The sequence below is a fragment of the Henckelia pumila genome, chromosome 4 (assembly GCF_033568475.1).
Source record: "Henckelia pumila isolate YLH828 chromosome 4, ASM3356847v2, whole genome shotgun sequence".
Taxonomy (NCBI): domain Eukaryota; kingdom Viridiplantae; phylum Streptophyta; class Magnoliopsida; order Lamiales; family Gesneriaceae; genus Henckelia; species Henckelia pumila.
Genome location: NC_133123.1, coordinates 64,062,049 through 64,079,794, shown reverse-complemented (window position 1 = coordinate 64,079,794; position 17,746 = coordinate 64,062,049). Strand labels below are relative to the sequence as shown.

The window sequence follows — 17,746 nt, the reverse complement described above, 5'->3', positions numbered from 1 at the left end:
GATGATACGTATGGAAGGGAATAGAATGAGATAATAGGTGGGGGAGAAGACAAGGGGACAAGGTAGTAATGGTGTGGGGAAACCGATAGATAAGTAGGGTATGGAGAAATAATTTCAAAACATGTGCTGACTACTCAAAACACAGTAAGACCAACACACCTTAACTCGGACTAATAAATTTTTTCCTCCTGATGATTAAAAATAAAATCATGTCAATATTATACTCAAAATACTCATAGAATTATTTTCTACAATCTCGTGCGTAGGCTAGTCTCGTTTTCTCAGTCCAAGATTAATTCAATCATGAAACAATTAAATTATTTAACAAGGCATAAAAATATATTAGGCATATACCTAACATCAATTAATTTAAATTATAATTTTACACTTCATAATTAAAGTGTACAAACTATTAAAATCATTTAACACAATAAATAAATGTATATTTTTAAAACATGAATTATTCTCTTTTAAATCGTTTACACAACACATAAAATCATTTAATTAAGAATAACGTTTAAATCATAAATAATCAAATGAAATAACTTAAAATTCATTTAAAATTCTTGTAATAAATCATGAATAGATTTATAGATTTTTCGGGTATTACACTATCAGTTCCTTCACAGTGTTCTTGAAGAGCATCTCATACATCCTTAGCAACAGTGCAGTCAGCTATAATTCCATACATCCTCATATCAATAGTTGCAAAAATTGCATTGAGTGCTTTTAGCATTGTAGCTTGAACTTTGTGTTTTCTCGGCAGTCCAAGTTTCTTCTTGCTTGATGATATAGTCTCCATCTTAATCTAGCATCTTTGGAGGAGTCCAACCAGTCAGAATACTTTGCCAAGCACGAACATCCATAGATTTAATAGTATATCGCATCATATTCTTCCATAGTGCGTAATTCGTGCCATCAAGAACCGGAGGTTTCAAAAACGAGTTCGCAACAGACGATGAGTCCATATTATTCCCTGTAATAAAATAAACAAACCAAGATCAGTTCTTAGTGTATCAAGAAGATGGCTCTGATGCCACTTGTAAGGGAATTGGGGTTGCACATAAACAGTTTGAGGTGTTGTCACAAGGTGTTGACAACACCTACAATAACACCTTGAGTAATTTGCAGCGGAATATAATTAAAGCGTAAATAAAATAAACAAGCAACCAAATAAATAGACTCAAATGATTTAAGCAAGAGTATAAAATATTCTTGCAGCGCCTCAGGAAAAAACTTCACTAGAAAACTTTCAAAGAGTTTTACAAACCCTAACACTAGTGATTATTGTAAAATTCAATTTCTCAAAACAAGTGAAAAAATAAAGAGTAAAAGTTCTCCTAAAAATTTTATATGAAATAGAATAATAAAAACGAAGTAAGGAGAAAAATAATGTTGAAGCTAAAATCGGACGAGCAGCACACTTCTTGATCTCCAATCTTCAAGTGTTCTACACGGCTTCAAGTTGTCAAAGCTTCAACTAAGCTTCAGAGAGATCTTCAGCTTTTTCACAATATACGTACTTAGGTTCTCACGTATTTTTCTCTCTATCAATCTCTATTCCTTGTGTACGCCTATCTCAAATAAATAGACCAAGAATCCTTCTTCAATATGTTTTTTTTGTAGGTGTAGGATTCTTTTTATTTGATCATATCAAATCTACACAAATAAAGAAAGATAAATATTAGATATGATATGATAAATATTCTAATCAGCTTATCAATCTCGCAAATAAGAAATAAATCATTTAAATAAATATTACTTCATGTCCAAGAAAGGCAAAAGATATTAAATAAATTCTTTTCAAAATAGGATGATTTTAAGGAATAAAATATTCCTTTCAGATTCATTACCAGGGTGGGTTGGCCACGCATAAGAAAGATCCTCTTTGTCTTATAGCCAAGAGGTATATATATATGATCATTAATCTTAATTATTAGTTCGGAATTATGAATGTTTTTGTTAATTGTTATCAATAAATTCTAGTAGTATGATATTATTTTCACCCATTTTTTTTTAATAAAACCTGTTCTAATTAATGAAAAACTCATTGGGTACGCTTCTTCGTGTATTCAATTAATAAATGTGCATTTTCCATGCTTTATAAGGAATATATAAATTAATAAATGTTTTGTGCATGTAGCAGTGAAAAAAGTTGTTTTGGTACTTGAACTTTACGCTTTTGTTTGGACAACAATTTTAAAAATGTTTTTCAAAAAAAATTTATAAAATGTTTTCAAAGTTATTTTTGGAATAAATATATGTTTGGATAACTATTTTATAAGTGCATTAAACATATAAAATTTCACAAACTCTCAATTAAAATTTTGAAAGAAAAAAAAAACATTTTTAATTAATAAAAATTTTATCGACTTGATCTTGATATATTTCACATTTCATACAACCATGTATCAACACCAATAACAAAAATTTGTCAAAATTTATAAAAAGTCAACAAATCTAGAAGTAATATATGTCGAGTACACATTCTGGTACAATTCTGTGAGGTTCTCCGTAGCTGAGGCAACCATTTTTCGTTCATCGAAATGGCGGATATGAGCAACAAGTGGATCAAATGAAGCCCCTTTCCATCTCTATGATGAGACAAAGGGTCATGATCTTGTGATCAATCTTCATCATTTGTTCCCTCTATTGGAGGAGTGAAAAATGAAAAGACTGTCTTAGAACATATGTAAGGCCCAAAAATATTAATTTATTAATTATAAAATTTGATATTTAAATTCCGAATTTGAGAAAATATTAATTCGAGAATTTACAGAATTATAGATTTAAATTTTGGGTCAAAAATATTTAATTTGAGGATTTACGAAGTTTAAGATTTAAATTCCAGAATTCTTAAATTAAAAAAATAAAATATTTGAATTGACTATTTATGAGATTTAAGATTTAAATTCCAAGATTAGAAATAAAAAGATTTATTTAGAAGGTGAAACTCGAGCAGGTACTAAATTGCGATTTCCAAAAGTTCTGGGACTAAAACGCAAATATGGGGTTTGACTTGTCAACAAGAGATATGTGTGGCATTTTAAGCATTCTCCATTCCCAACCATCAGATTGCACGAGAGTAAAGGGAAGAGAAAGCTTCCATGACTAATTTCTTCTCTTCAACTTTCGGTAAAAATTGATCCGCCCAGTAAAATTTTCAATTGATCATATATTTGCGATCACGGCTTCGAGTCAGAGCCGTCTCCAGAATATTAGAGGCTCTAGGCAAATATTCAGGCACTACAAGAAAAATGTTAATTAACAACACTAAAACGACAACGGTTTTATGTAAAAACCGTTGTCTTTTACCCTATAACAACGGTTTTAATTAAAACCGTTGTATTTGGGCGTTTTCTCAATAAAAAAGACAACAGATTTTTTAAAACCGTTGTCTTTTGGGGGTAAAAGACAACGGTTCTTTAAAACTGTTGTCTATAAGCGTTTATTTTGGACATACGACAACGATTTTTATCAACTGTTGTCTATGAGTGTTTTTTTAGGTGAAAAGACAACAGTTTCGTAAAACCGTTGTCTTTTATAACACTTTTTAAATTATTTTATTTATACCTCTAATACATATACATATACATATTCATTTACCCCTTATAATATTATTATTATTATTATTATAAAAAAAAACAAAACCTACCGTCAAAAAATCCCTTCGATTTTTCTTCGCCACTGCCGTACGTCATCGGAGAAGGTGCGACGTCCACCGATGTAGGTTGCTTAGTGCTTGGAGATCTCGATTATGGTTGGAATCGCAAGGCTTCAACTCGGTACTTGCACGACCGAGCTGCTCGATTTTTCTTCGACGAACCAACGTCCAGTGGACTCGACAGGTGATCGCTCATTAAAACCCAGGTTTGTTTGATTCTGTGGCAGTGTTTCTGCATTTTTTTTTGCACAAATGTTGCGAGCTTTGTCCCAATACGGGCGGACTGTTATTGCCTCCATACACCAGCCGCGCAGTGAGGTTTTCGAGCTGTTCTTAACCCCAATCCTGATGCCATGTCCAAGATAATTACAGAAAATGCCAGCGAAGAATTCTTATATTCCCTGAGCAACTATTGCGCCGCGCCCTCCAAGTTGATGTCCTGTGCAAACTTTTTCATTCTTATTGCACTGTATACTTGGGTTTGTTTTACTAACTAGCATCTAAATACTTCGTGATGGAGTATGTTGTATTGCGATTGTGATTGTTTTGTTTAATAATAATAATGATTGATTTCTTCAAATCTTTTTACTAGACTAGTTCCCCCAAGTCCCACTAGCAAATATATATTATATATGTCACCACCCGACTCGTAACTTGATTAGACATGTTCATCACCATATGCATTTCTACCACGTTGGACTTTAATTTAATAATCTGACTAGGAAAATTAATTGTTCACTTTTCATTAATTAATTTCCGAACTCGTTTGATTTTTCTCTCTCTTTTCTTCATCAATAATCACAGTGCAGTAGAATCAATTCGATTCATGGATGAGAAGAAAGTATGGGTTGTGGGATTAATATTTGTTACTATCTCAGTATGTTGTTGGTCTCCTCCTCTACTTATCTATGAGCAACTTACTGATCCAAATGAAGGTTATGATAATTAATGTGCATGATTGTACGTCTAATTCACCATTAATTCTAGCTAGAGCTTGTCACGGCTTAATTCATATTAATTAACTAGTGCAGTGACCGTATTACTGGGAGTTCGTCATAAATTGAATGATAATTTCAAGTATCTCAACTGGAGCCAGAAGCACGATCCTTGTACCTCATATTGGACTGGGGCGAAATGATTTTTAAATCAAACTGATGGTTTCATGCACGTCCAAGAACCGTATGTGGTTAATTTTTTTTAATTTCTTTCGTTCCTATGATTTTTAATCCCTTTTAATTTGTACTTTTTAACAATTTTCACTCATGTCCATGGATCAGATAGTGTTATTGTGCATAAAATTATGTTAAATAACCGCTTAGGCTAGCTAGTTTTATTTATTGACTGCATGTATATAGATTTTCACTAGAAAAACAAAATCCAACTGCATGACTTGGTATATTTGAGTGTCTTGCATCTTATTGGTTTCAATTATCTCCTGATTAGGCGCTTGATGAGATTGAATCTGTCTGGAACATTAGCTCTAGAGCTTGGCCTGCTACCGAAAACAAAATTTTTGTTAGTGATCATCTTTTCTCCACTCGTTTTTGTTTATGTTCTTAATTAACAATTATATTGTTCACTCGGTACTGCTCAATTCAATGAGTATATATGTTGGCGTTCACCGGGGACTTCATGTGGAACAATATTAGTGGCAGCATACCCAAGGAGATTGGCAATATTAAGGCACTACAGCTCCCCGAATTAGTTATTTAATTAATTGTGTCGTTTCACTAACCTACTAGTTGCGCGGTTCGCGGACAATTTTGCTACTTCTTTTGAACTACTTTGACATAATTAATTAATTTAGGTTTTATATTTACAGATTTATCAAACAATAAAAAAATAATATATTTTAAAATATTCTTTACTTTCCTTCACGGTTATTGTAGAGTTTTACTTCAAGACAAAGAAATTATATATCAACGTGTTGATTGAGGTTAACATTAGATTTCTGAGCTTGGAATTGCGGAAAACACCTTTGTATTGTTGATATATATCTGCTTCCAACATAAAATTCAGGGGCAAAACCAAATTTGAAAGACATATTGTTGAATGATCGAGTATTTGAATTTGTTGAATGCTCTCTTCTTATCAAAGTTAGATAATCCGGTTACTTTGGATTTTACTTTCTCTGCTTAGTTGATGAGAAGTTTACTGTAGATAAGAGCTTTTAATTGTGTTTTATATTCTGCTCATGCTTTTACTTAGATTTTAGAATGACTTATATGGGAACTTGAATGCTATGGGATGGCGCAAGAGCCCTGAATCTCATTGATTTGCATATGTTATTTTTGCAGGTTTCCATATCTATTGCTCTCCTTCTAGGTGATGGCCTCTAAAATTTCGTCAAGACTTTACGCGTTACGATGGTTAATTTTCATAGCAAGCTTAAAACAAGAAGTCTCAACTCAGGTAATTAATTCTTAAGGCTATGTTTTTTTTTTTGAAAATTTAAGATTATGTTTTTGGACAGTTTAAAGACCTTTAAATTGTCTCAAAATATATGCATCCAAGCTTCACATATATATTTTCTATTAATTTCAATACTTATTAATTTGCATTTGATACATATAACAAAGTGTGTTTTTCTGTTGCAGTAGGAGAAGTTGATGAAGACAATGCCTTATCTTCTCTAAAGCAAGATGAGAAGTTCATTAGAGAAAAGAGATTGTTGCGGCGTCTACGAAAACAAAGTCTATTTTCTAGTATGCAATGAATTAAAATTCTAATTTTGAGTGATTTGTAATAGTAAAAATTGTATATTAAATTTAATTTTTCAAAATTTAAATTTTGATTGATTTATAATATTGAAAATTTAAATATTAATTTTTTTTTTGTTTTTTATATTAAAAAAAGACAACGGTTTTTCTTCGTTGCTGTAGATAGTTTAAAAATGTTGTTGAAGGTCCTGTTATTAAAAAGATATGGTCAAAGACAACGGTTAAAAACTGTTGTCTTTGAGAGCAACGACAACAGTTTTTAACTGTTGTAAAACCGTTGTCTTTGCCAGAAAAGACAACGGTTTTTAACTGTTGTCTTTGAGCGTCCTCTTTAACAACACGGCTTTTAACAACAGTTTTAAACTACCTACGACAACGGTTTTTCACCGTTGTTGTTAGCCTTTTTTCTTGTAGTGAGGGAAGAGGACTATATAATATTTTTTTAATTAAATATCGATACAATCACTTCATCATCTAAAAATCAAAATTTCAAATTTGTGTAACTAAATATAATGACATAAACAACAATTGAATCAAAATATTAAAAAAATAAAACTAAAAATAAAAAAAGAACTCAATGAATACTCAAATTTAATGAGTCGGAGTTGAATTAATGCATACTACAAGTTGAATAAGAATCTTCAAATTAAGAAAATATAAATAATATATTTTTGTCACAATAAATCTGACAAAACAATATATTATAATTTAATTAGTAACATAAACAAGGAATAGTTATAATCTAATTAAGTAAAAATCATTCTCACTGTTGAATAAGAAAATTACAAAAATTTAGTTAATCGAGATAAAAAATTAAATCAATAAAAAAAAATCAACTGCGGTAAAAAAATAGACAAAAATAAATCTCATCTAATAAATAAACAAAATATTATTGGCCTAATTTGAATACCCTAACTCATCTGAGATGATTAATTTAACGAAAAAATAGATTTTTGTTTAAATAGAAAGATACTTTTTATTTACTAAAAAATGATGGAAAAAATATAAAAAATTGACCACGATTTTTAATTTTAAATAAATAAAATAGATTCACATAATATTTTAAATATAAAAAATACTTTAAAAAAAATTAAAAACAATTTTGAGGCCCCTGCCAAGGGGAGGCCCTAGGCAAATCGCCTAGGCCGCCTCCCCTTGGAGCCGGCCTTGCTTCGAGTGCTACGTTTTGACGTAAGTTTTAAGAAGTTTTACCATGTTTGAATTTTAAGATGTTGTTAGAATTAAGATTTTATTGTATAAACGTGTTCTAGTATATACGACGATAGTATATTTAAGACGAATCGAGAAAAGATCGTCGTTTGAACATGTTTATGATTTTTCGAAGATTTTATGAAATTTTGAATTTTTGGGGCTATCTTGTACGTGTGATTGAGGTTGGAAAGAGATTTATTTTAGTTGATATAGATAGAAATTTAATGCTTTTAGAATTACCGGTTCGGAACCGTAATGTCGCCGGTTCGAGATTTCGAATTGATTAAGATTTGAATTAATTAGGCAATGAATACAAGCTGGAAGTTGATATTAAATATGCTTGAAATATTCATTTCAGATTGAAGTTGAAGATATCGAAGTCGAAGTGACGAGTTCAAGTTCGAATATTTTAAAATGTTAGAAGTATAATCAAGACTTGAGCAACTTACACTTTGAGCTACCAAGATAGATATGAGCAGAATTTGATGACAGATTGGCTAGTTTGTTTTGATCAGCATTTGCAAGAGTTTGCAAGGATTCAAGATGTTTAAATCAAGAGTAAAGATATGAATAAACATAAGATAAGATGGGAAGAATAACTCGAGATCGTTATGACTTCGAGTTTCCTAAATCACATACTTAAATGATTAATTGCTCCTATTTGTGTTACTTAATTCATAAGATGGTATTCTTTGATTGAGCATGCCTTATATGATGTAGATTGTTCTTATAGATTTTTATACATCTACTTGATTGTGGTATGATGCTTATAGATTATGCATTCATCTTGAGTCACAATCCTTTAAATTTTGAAGCCAGATTTGCCAAGATTAAGATGGAAGTTTGGACTTATATTGAGTGGCATTGGAGATAGATTTTTCTCCTAGAGCCAGATTACTCAATATAGAGTACCAAGTCCAGGGAATGAAACTCAATGCCACCTCGATCAGGTAAGTAGGTGGGAGGTTGTTGTGTATTCTATTCCCGGGATCCCAAAATAAACTAGATCAGATTCGATTCCGAGAATTCAGAACCCCTTGTGTTTTCAACATGCATTGCATTTATGCATTAACCTAGAGATTTCTATAGTTTAAATTATGCACTTATAAATGCTAGCATGTTATAGTATACCATTCAAGATGTGATTGTGTTTATATGATTGATATGATATTGCCATAGAAGAATGGTTATGCGTTAGATTCAAGAATTGATTATGCTTCTATAATCTACATGTTTTTACATGTTTTTGTGATTTCAGATTATTATGGCATATAGATTTGCTATGCTTAAAATATTTATATGCATGTCGTTCATACTGAGATTTATTCTCATCGAAGTTATCCGGCTGTTGCTTTGTTTGTATGTATGCATTGCTTCAGGTTGGGGCATGAGCATGTCAGAGACGACCAAGATAGCTTGAGATCAAGATTAGACGTGGTGACTCGGGTTTTAAATAGATGACATGTTGTATAGACTTTGGTAAACATTTTTAGAAAACAAGAATTTGTTATGTTTGACGAGTAGCAAATTATGTAGTTTTGTTTATGTTTTACTCGTCGAATACTAGGTTGTGTTAGAGATTTCATGTATTTTAGATTATTAGATTAATACTTGAATGCATGTATATTATTTGGTAGCTTGATGAATATTGAAATATTGTAGTTGCCATTTTTCATATTTGAAAGCCTTTGAAGTTATGATTTTTATTGCAGAGCATGGACCCTGTGCATGCTTTGTGCATGGGTCCGTGTATCCTATTGGTTTGTATGTTTTGAAGAAAAAAAAGGCACGGACCCCATGCCAACCTCCGTGCAGGGGTCCGTGTGGTCTGGAGTCGAGGCAGAGAGTTAGAAATTTTGAAATCTTGGGCACGGACCTTGACACGGAGGTGGCACGGGGTCCGTGTACTTTGCAGCCTCAGACTTTTGCCTACAGGTAATGCACGGACCTATGCACGGAGTCCGTGTATATTAAAAAAAATCTTGGTTTGTTTATTTTGTATCAAATTTGATTCATTCATGTTTAATTATTTAATTTTCCCCAAGAAAATATTAGCAACCCGAGGTCCCCCACAACATAACTATGCGAAACAACAGCACTAGTATCTAAAAATGTATCAAGAAGAATGTAAAAAATGAACCCAAACAGTTAAAATGGAAGTGATAACCTTTATTGATGCACAAATTGTGTCCCTGCTAACCTCTTACATCTTACACCAGCAAGTTTACAAATGTTTCATTTCAATATAGCATCACCTAACATCTTCTTCAAGTGTTAAGAGTTTCGCTCTGAGTTTGAATCAAGAATGCATGTACAACTTCGCCACTGTCGGACATGGAAATGGTGGATTCTTGGGCCGTCACCTAATGCTCTCAATGTTTTTACAACTATAGATACAGGGTGGACGTCCAGCAAGAAACTTACCCGTAAAACTGCATCTTCATGCCTGTCATGAAAATCTATGTCTGGTATACTCTGCTGGTTTTGGTTATGATTCATAGTACCTTTATCCGCATCTAGGATCGTTATCTTAGTCTGAAGATTTGTTATGATTCAATGTTTCTTTACTTCCATTTGCTGGATTCTGACCTCTCTTTCTTGGCGTTCGGTCATCAGACAGAATCAATATTCATGTTCCAAGATCTACTACCACTCCACACCATAATCTCTAGTATTTTAAAAGCAATTCATTCTTCTTGATACATTCAAAACCGAATACCAAGATAAATAAAGAAAACCCAAGAAATACAATCTACCATAGTTTTTGAGAGAAGTAAAAAATGCAAAACCCCTTAAAATATACGGCAACTCAATAGAATTTCTAAAGACATGTAAATCGTGGAGACAAAGATAAATACACTTACTAAAACATAATGGCACATCAAGAAACCAACATGAAAGGAATATTTTATTCCTTAAAATCATCCTATTTTGAAAAGATTTTATTTAATATCTTTTTCCTTTCTTGGACATGAAGTAATTTTATATAAGTTATTTATTTCCTTGAATAACTTGATTTGAGATTTTGATATGCTCATTATAATATCTTATCTAATATATCTTTTTCATATTGTGTAGATTTGATATGAACAAATCTAGAGAATCATATGTCTACAAGGAAACATCTACAAGGAAGGATTCTAGTCTATATATTGGAGAAAGAGATCGATCAAACGGAAGAGAGAAACCATGAGATTTCCTAGAGCTTCATATACGTATATTGACAAAAGGATTGAAGATCTTTGAAACCTCAAATCGGTCAAGGTTACTTGATGCTTGAAGAACACTTGAAGATCATTGATTAAAGAGTGTTTCGTCTATACAAGTTTTGGCAACAAGATTTTTAACTCCTTGCTTTATTTTATTTATTCTATCTTGCATAGAATTTTTAGGAGTTATTTTTATGGTTTATTTTCTCAATTGTTTTGAGAAATTGATTTTTACAATAATCACTAGTTTTAGGGTTTGTAAAACTCTTTGAAAGTTTTCTAGTGAAGTTTTGCCCAGAGGCGCTGCAAGAGTATTTTATACTCTTGCTTAAATTATTTGAGTCTATTTATTTGGTTGCTTATTTATTTTATTCACGTCTAATTTATATTCCGCTGCAAATTACTCAAGGTGTTATTGTAGGTGTTGTCAACATCTTGTGACAACACCTCAAACTGTTTATGTGCAACCCCTATTCCCTTACAAGTGGCATCAGAGACATATTTTTGATATACTAAGAACTGATCTTGGTTTGTTTATTTTATTACAAGGGAATAAGAAGGACTCATTGTCTGTTGCGAACTCGTTCTTGAAACCTCCAGTTCTTGATAGCATGAATTATGCACTATGGAAGAATATGATGCGATATAATATTAAAGCTATGGATGTTCGTGCTCGGCAAAGTATTCTGACTGGTTGGACTCCTCCAAAGACGCTAGATAAAGATGGAGACTATATCATTAAGCAAGAAGAAACTTGGACTGCCAAGGAATCACAAAGTTCAAGCTACAATGCTAAAGCACTCAATGCAATTTTTGCAACTGTGGATATGAGGATGTATAGAATCATATCTGACTGCACTATTGCTAAGGATGCATGGGATGCTCTTCAAGAACACTGTGAAGGAACTGATAGCGTGATAAGAACAAGATTGAGATTGTTAAACGCAAGATTTGAGAATATCAAGATTGATGAGAATGAAACTATTGCTGATTATGATAAGAAACTTAGGGAGATAGCCACAGAGGCGCATGCTCTTGAAGGACCTATTGCTAGTGAAACTATGGTGAACAAGGTTCTTCGATCCTTGCCTAAAAGATTCAATGGGAAGATTTGGACGCTTGAAGAAATAAAAGACACATCAAAGATGAAGATGACTGAACTGATTAGCATTCTTCAAGTTTTTGAGATGAACAATACAGAACAAGAGAAGGATAAAGAAAAATCAATAGCCCTTCAAGCCTCGAAACCCTCATACGAGGAGTATGTTCAATTTCATCAAGAAGTTCATCAATCTGACTTGGAAGATGATTTGATCTCTCTTATGACTAGGAAGTTCAATGATTATCTGAAGAAGATAAAAAGTCAATAAAGACGGATAAAAAACTGAAGGCTCCAATGTTTTCTAACAAGCCTTTAAGGATTACTGAACCAGAACAATCACCAAGGAAACCTGTTGATACTCCTAAGCCTCGACTGATGTTGGAAGGGAAGAAGAATTTTGTCTCAAAGAAGTTGGACACTGTTCAATGTCATGCTTGTCAAGGCTTTGGACACTATGCAAATGAGTGTGCCAACACGCTTAGGAAAGGGATGAACACGTCTTTGAGTGATTAAGAGTCTGAAGAAGAATAACAGGAATATGAAGAAATCCATACTTCCTTATCAGCCCTACTGGAGAGCAAAAAGAGGTTTCAAGTCAATCTTTTAGGTGTTGCCGCAGGTGTTGCCACACCTGGCCGCAACATCTCCCAAAGGTCAATTTGTTTGAATTCTTCCATTACTGATAATATGTGTGATATTGATCTAGGTGAAGAAACAATGTCCATGGAAGAAGCTCGGATGATGTTTGAAGAGTTACATACTGATTGGGTTGAAAGGAATAAGATGAATACTATTCTTTCAAAGGAAAATTCTGATCTAAAGGCTGATGTGTCAAGACTGGAAGTCATGATGAGCAAAAAAGATATGGAATTAAGCCAAGTAAAGAAAGAACTTGGAAAAGCAAATGCTACTTTGGCCAAGTTTAATTCAAGCACTTCCAATCTTGATTCGTTACTCATGATGAAAAGAGATGGTACGACTGGTTTAGTTTTTGAAAACAACATATTTGAGGTTGGTGAAAGTTCGAAAGGCCCTGTGTTTGTCAAGGAAAGTTGCAGTACAGAAAGCTCAAGCAAAAAGGCCTTACCAATTGATCCTCCAAAACCAAAGCCACAGCCTGCTGCTCCTTCAATGTCTAGAAGGAAACGTAAGTACATCTGTCACTACTGTCATAGACCTGGTCACATCAAACCATACTGTTTTAAGCTGCAAGAAGACTACAGGTATAGATCTGCATCGAAGGTGTTGCCTAAGGTGTTGCCAACACCTTCCCACAATATCTCCAGAAACAGATCTTATGTAAGGAAGGTTTGGGTACCAAAAGTTGATATTCAATGTCATATGATTTATACTGCTTTGAGGACTAATGTTTCTGGTGCTTGGTACTTTGATAGTGGGAGCTCACGTCACATGACAGGTTCCAAAAAGTTTCTCACTGACTATGTTAAACAGAAAAGTGGAAAAGTAACCTATGGTGGAGGTTCAAAGGGAAATATTGTTGGAAAGGAAACTCTGAATGTTGCTGGTTTGCCTAAGCTTTGCAATGTGCTTCATGTTGAATGACTTACTGCCAATCTAATAAGCATAAGCCAACTTTGTGATGGTAATTTGCATGTGAAATTTGATAAGAAATTATGCAAAGTTTTTGATGATTCAAATCTTTGTGTCATGACAGGTACTAGGTCATCCGACAACTGCTATCAACTCGGAGACGAGATGACTTGTAGACACACAAAAGTTAATGAGTTTGATCTATGGCATCAAAAATTAGGTCATGCAAATTTCAATACATTAAAGAACTTAAGTAAGTTAGATGCTGTGAGAGGTATGTCTAACTTAAAATCTAGTATTCCATTTGTTTGTGAAGTGTGTCAGAAAGGGAAGCAGACTAGGGTGTCACATGAGGTGTTGCCAACATCTGTGACAACACGCTGCCTTGAGCTTATACATATGAACTTGATGGGTCCAATGGATGTTGAAAGCTTTGGTGATAAGAAATATTCTTTTGTTTGTGGGGATGATTTCTCACGATATACTTGGGTAAATTTTCTGAGAGAAAAATCGGACACATTTGATGCCTTCAAGAAATTGCTCACTAAGATTACGTATCTACATAATCTAAAGGTAATCCGTATTCGCACTGATCATGGTAAGGAATTCGAAAACTCTTCTTTTGCTAGTTTGTGTGATAAGAAAGATATTTCTCATGAATTTTTTGCTCCTAAAACTCCACAACAAAATGGGATTGCTGAAAGGAAAAATAGGACTTTGCAAGAAATGGCAAGAGTGATGTTCAGTTCGAAAAATATTTCAAAACGTTTTTGGGCTGAAGCCTTGAATACTGCATGTCATATTTCAAATAGAGTTTATTTGAGGAATGGTATTACTATGATATCCTATGAAATTCTCATGGGAAAGAGGCCAAACCTTAAATATTTTCATGTTTTTGGATGTGTATGTCACGTTTTGAATGATAGGGATCATCTTGCTAAATTTGATGCAAAAAGTGATAAGTGTATGTTTTTGGGATATTCATCAAATAGCCAAGCCTATAGGATGTATAATGTGAGACCTCGATTCTAATCATCTAATCTCGAAATAAACAATAATTAAGCATACAAGATCTAAGATTAAAATCAAAGGAAATTTTTTTTTAAAAAAAAAAACGCGGGCGCGCATGACGCCCTATCCGGGCCTCCGAAATACAGCGCAGGACGTGCGGGCGTGCCACACCAGGCGCGGGCGCGCATGGCCTGCTGATTCAGCTCAAAATAAGGCTCCAAAAGTGCAATCCAACACCCGGAAAGGCTCCGACATGATTCAACTAACACTTTTCCAACAACGAAGTATTCAATTACAAGAAAGAGTAGAACATGCATCAATTCTAAGTTCCAAAATCCAAATACAAATCGAGTTCGAATACAATCTAAGTTCGATTACAAATTCGACTTCTACAATAACAAGGCCTCACTCTATCAACTCATCCACCTAGCCATGCGATCTCTGACTCGGTCCTGCCCCACCTGTTGCCAAGCACACATATAAAGACAAGACAACAGCTGGATAATCCGCTGAGAATAATATTCCCAGTAAAAGAGACAAACATGCAATATCAGATAAGCATTTCAAACGAAATATATCAACTTCTAGATATTCAAATATAAATCATGCAATTCCCAAGACAATTCCAAATGCAATGCATGTCTTTAAAATCTGGGATTATCAAGTCGGATAATCGAAAGAGTTGCTGTTTTTGCTTTTGGGATCCCGAGGACGAGATCACGTAAACGACTCACCGACTCTCCCGATCGAGGTGGTGCTACGTATCTCCATCCTCTAGACTTTGGTGCGACTATAAGGAGTATGCTAGCACTAGGTGAAACGGCTACACCCAGGCCACTCACAATATAATCCCCAAAACGTCTATCATAAAAAGGGCCGTCCTGCCCGCTGTTCAAATCAAGGATTCTTAGCTCAATATGAATGCAATGCAAAACATAATTCAATAACTCAAATAATCAAATAACATGCAAGTATGTGATTTTTTCGGAACACTCGAATCAAGTCGGATTCAAGTCACTCGTTCCATTTCAATCTAAGTCATCTCATACCTCTTTTCAACAACGTCGATGCTCCAAACCTAGAAACAACAACGATTCCTCAATCAAGATTCAATCAAACTACCTCAATCGATAATAAGAAATCGATACTATACCGGCTACAATCTCCAAGTTGCACAAAGCTTCAATCCCGCAACTCCATTGGCCTGAAATCAATCTGTACAATAAGTAATAAGGCTCGAGATTAACATACAACTCAATCGAAGGATTGTCTCAAACAATTCGAACCGATAGACAATCCAAAACTCAAACCGACGGCATAACGGCTATAATCTGATCAAACCGGAAATGCAGACAGCATAATATCAATCCAATAGACTCAATTCAACCAACAATCCATCAAAACAAACCAATTCTAACAAATCATAAAACTCAACTTTCGAAAATCCCTTCAAAAATTCATAACAATTCCGAACGTCACTCTATTTCAAAACCGACAGATAATAAACGATCAGAACTCTGCCAAGATCAACATACTCGAATCTCGAATGATTCTAACAACATCCAAAAAATAGAATGAACCTGATCGTAGAAAAACTTACGATAGAACGAAGCTCTCGCAGCCGTGATCGCTAATCTGCCTTCAGAAATAAATTCTAACGGACGGATCGAGCTCGAGAGGAAATCTGAAAGCTCAAAGAACTTGGGAGGCACTTCAATGGAGGGAGACATGAAGGAGGAGGAGGATGAAGTGAAAAGATAAGTCAAAGGGCTTATAAATATCTAACAAATCCAATAATTGCACTCTAGTCCCTGAAAAATCCGAAATTTGCAAAAAGGACCCTGATCAAAATCAAGTCGGCTCTTGAACTCTGGAATCTCCGATTATCTCAAATAAAGTCAATTAAGATAAAATCGGAGCGTTACAATTCTCCCCCTCTAAGAAAAGATTTCGTCCTCGAAATCAAACACGGTTCCAACGCGAATTCTGACTCTCTAATACTCCTTCAAGTCCGTCAATCAAAAGTCGACTCGTTCTTATCAGCATAATCCTCATCTGCTCAAACACAATCAAATCGTCTCTGGTTTCAACTCAAGGCATAACATCTATGTTCGACTCGTTTGATCTGTCTGTCCATCGTTCAGAGGATATCGAACTAAATAAGTTGAAATCAGGAAACAAAATCTCATTGAAGTCCTTGCTGAAAGAACGAGTGCATCAAAGATCTCTGTCTAAACTGACAGACTTCGGCAAAACATGACATCTGACGACCTCTGACAAGATCTCAATCCTCTAGTCTTGACTGAAAGTCATTCTGTACTGAATACGGTAGCAGATTCCAACAATCGGTCAATCAAATCAGATAGTAGATAAAATAAGAACAGCTCAAAACATCGGTTGCTGCATACAATTCCTCAAATAAAGATTCGCAGTCAGAAATCTCATACAATCTGATCTTCTTCTCTGTTTCCAAATCAGTTCCGTCTGCTAAAACAATTTCTCCAACTCTTAAGATTAGAACAGATCACGTGAATTTCCTCATAAGACAATAGAAAATAGATCTTCTAATCAATAAGATCGTTGCGAGCTCAAAGTACAGATTCAGACATTGATTCTTGAGCATCTTTAGCTGTCTCGACGTCTAGACTATAGCGTGATTCCCCTGAATAAGAATACATCCCAAAATCTCGATAAGAAGAATGCCAAGTACTGTAAGATCATCAGAACCAAAATCAAGAATACTGGAGTGCTGATCAACAGAAATTCCGTCAGCAGATCATAAAGTTGAGGAAGACAACTCCCAATCCAAATAGAATTCAGACATCTAAGAACAACATACCACTGCTTGGTACCACAATCTGCTATACGATTCTCAAAAGCTCCGAAAGATCAGAACAATTCTCATTCCAAAATATAAGAAATCAACGATAAGAATTCCTAGTCTCAATTAATTCTTCTGAAAGATCCGGTTAATAGAAGTTAACAACACTACTGGAGTATTCATCAATTCAAACGATTCAACAATTTAATAGAGGCACGTTAAACGTAAACAGATTCTTCAATAAGAAGGCAAGAGACTCGCCAGTATCTAACAGTCCAAATAAGAAAAGGAAAACCCAAAATTGAACGTTACCTGATCTGTCATTATCAGGTGCAGCATGAATCTGCTGATCCTCAGACAGAGCAAAAACTCGTGCCTGCTGTCTGGGAGGCTGACTGGCATACTGATTACCTTCCTGTCTATTCTGCTGCTGAGGTTGGAAAGAGTGAAAAGTAG

At 34.1% G+C, this 17,746-nt stretch overlaps 1 long non-coding RNA gene across 1 annotated transcript; it reads left to right on the top strand.

Annotated features, from left to right (window-relative positions):
- The first annotated feature begins 3,879 nt into the window (after positions 1 to 3,879).
- Positions 3,880 to 5,174, top strand: LOC140867397 (uncharacterized). The gene is made up of 3 exons (XR_012145136.1): positions 3,880 to 4,599; positions 4,696 to 4,843; positions 5,108 to 5,174. It is a non-coding gene; the product is annotated as an uncharacterized lncRNA (long non-coding RNA).
- Positions 5,175 to 17,746: the final 12,572 nt, after the last annotated feature.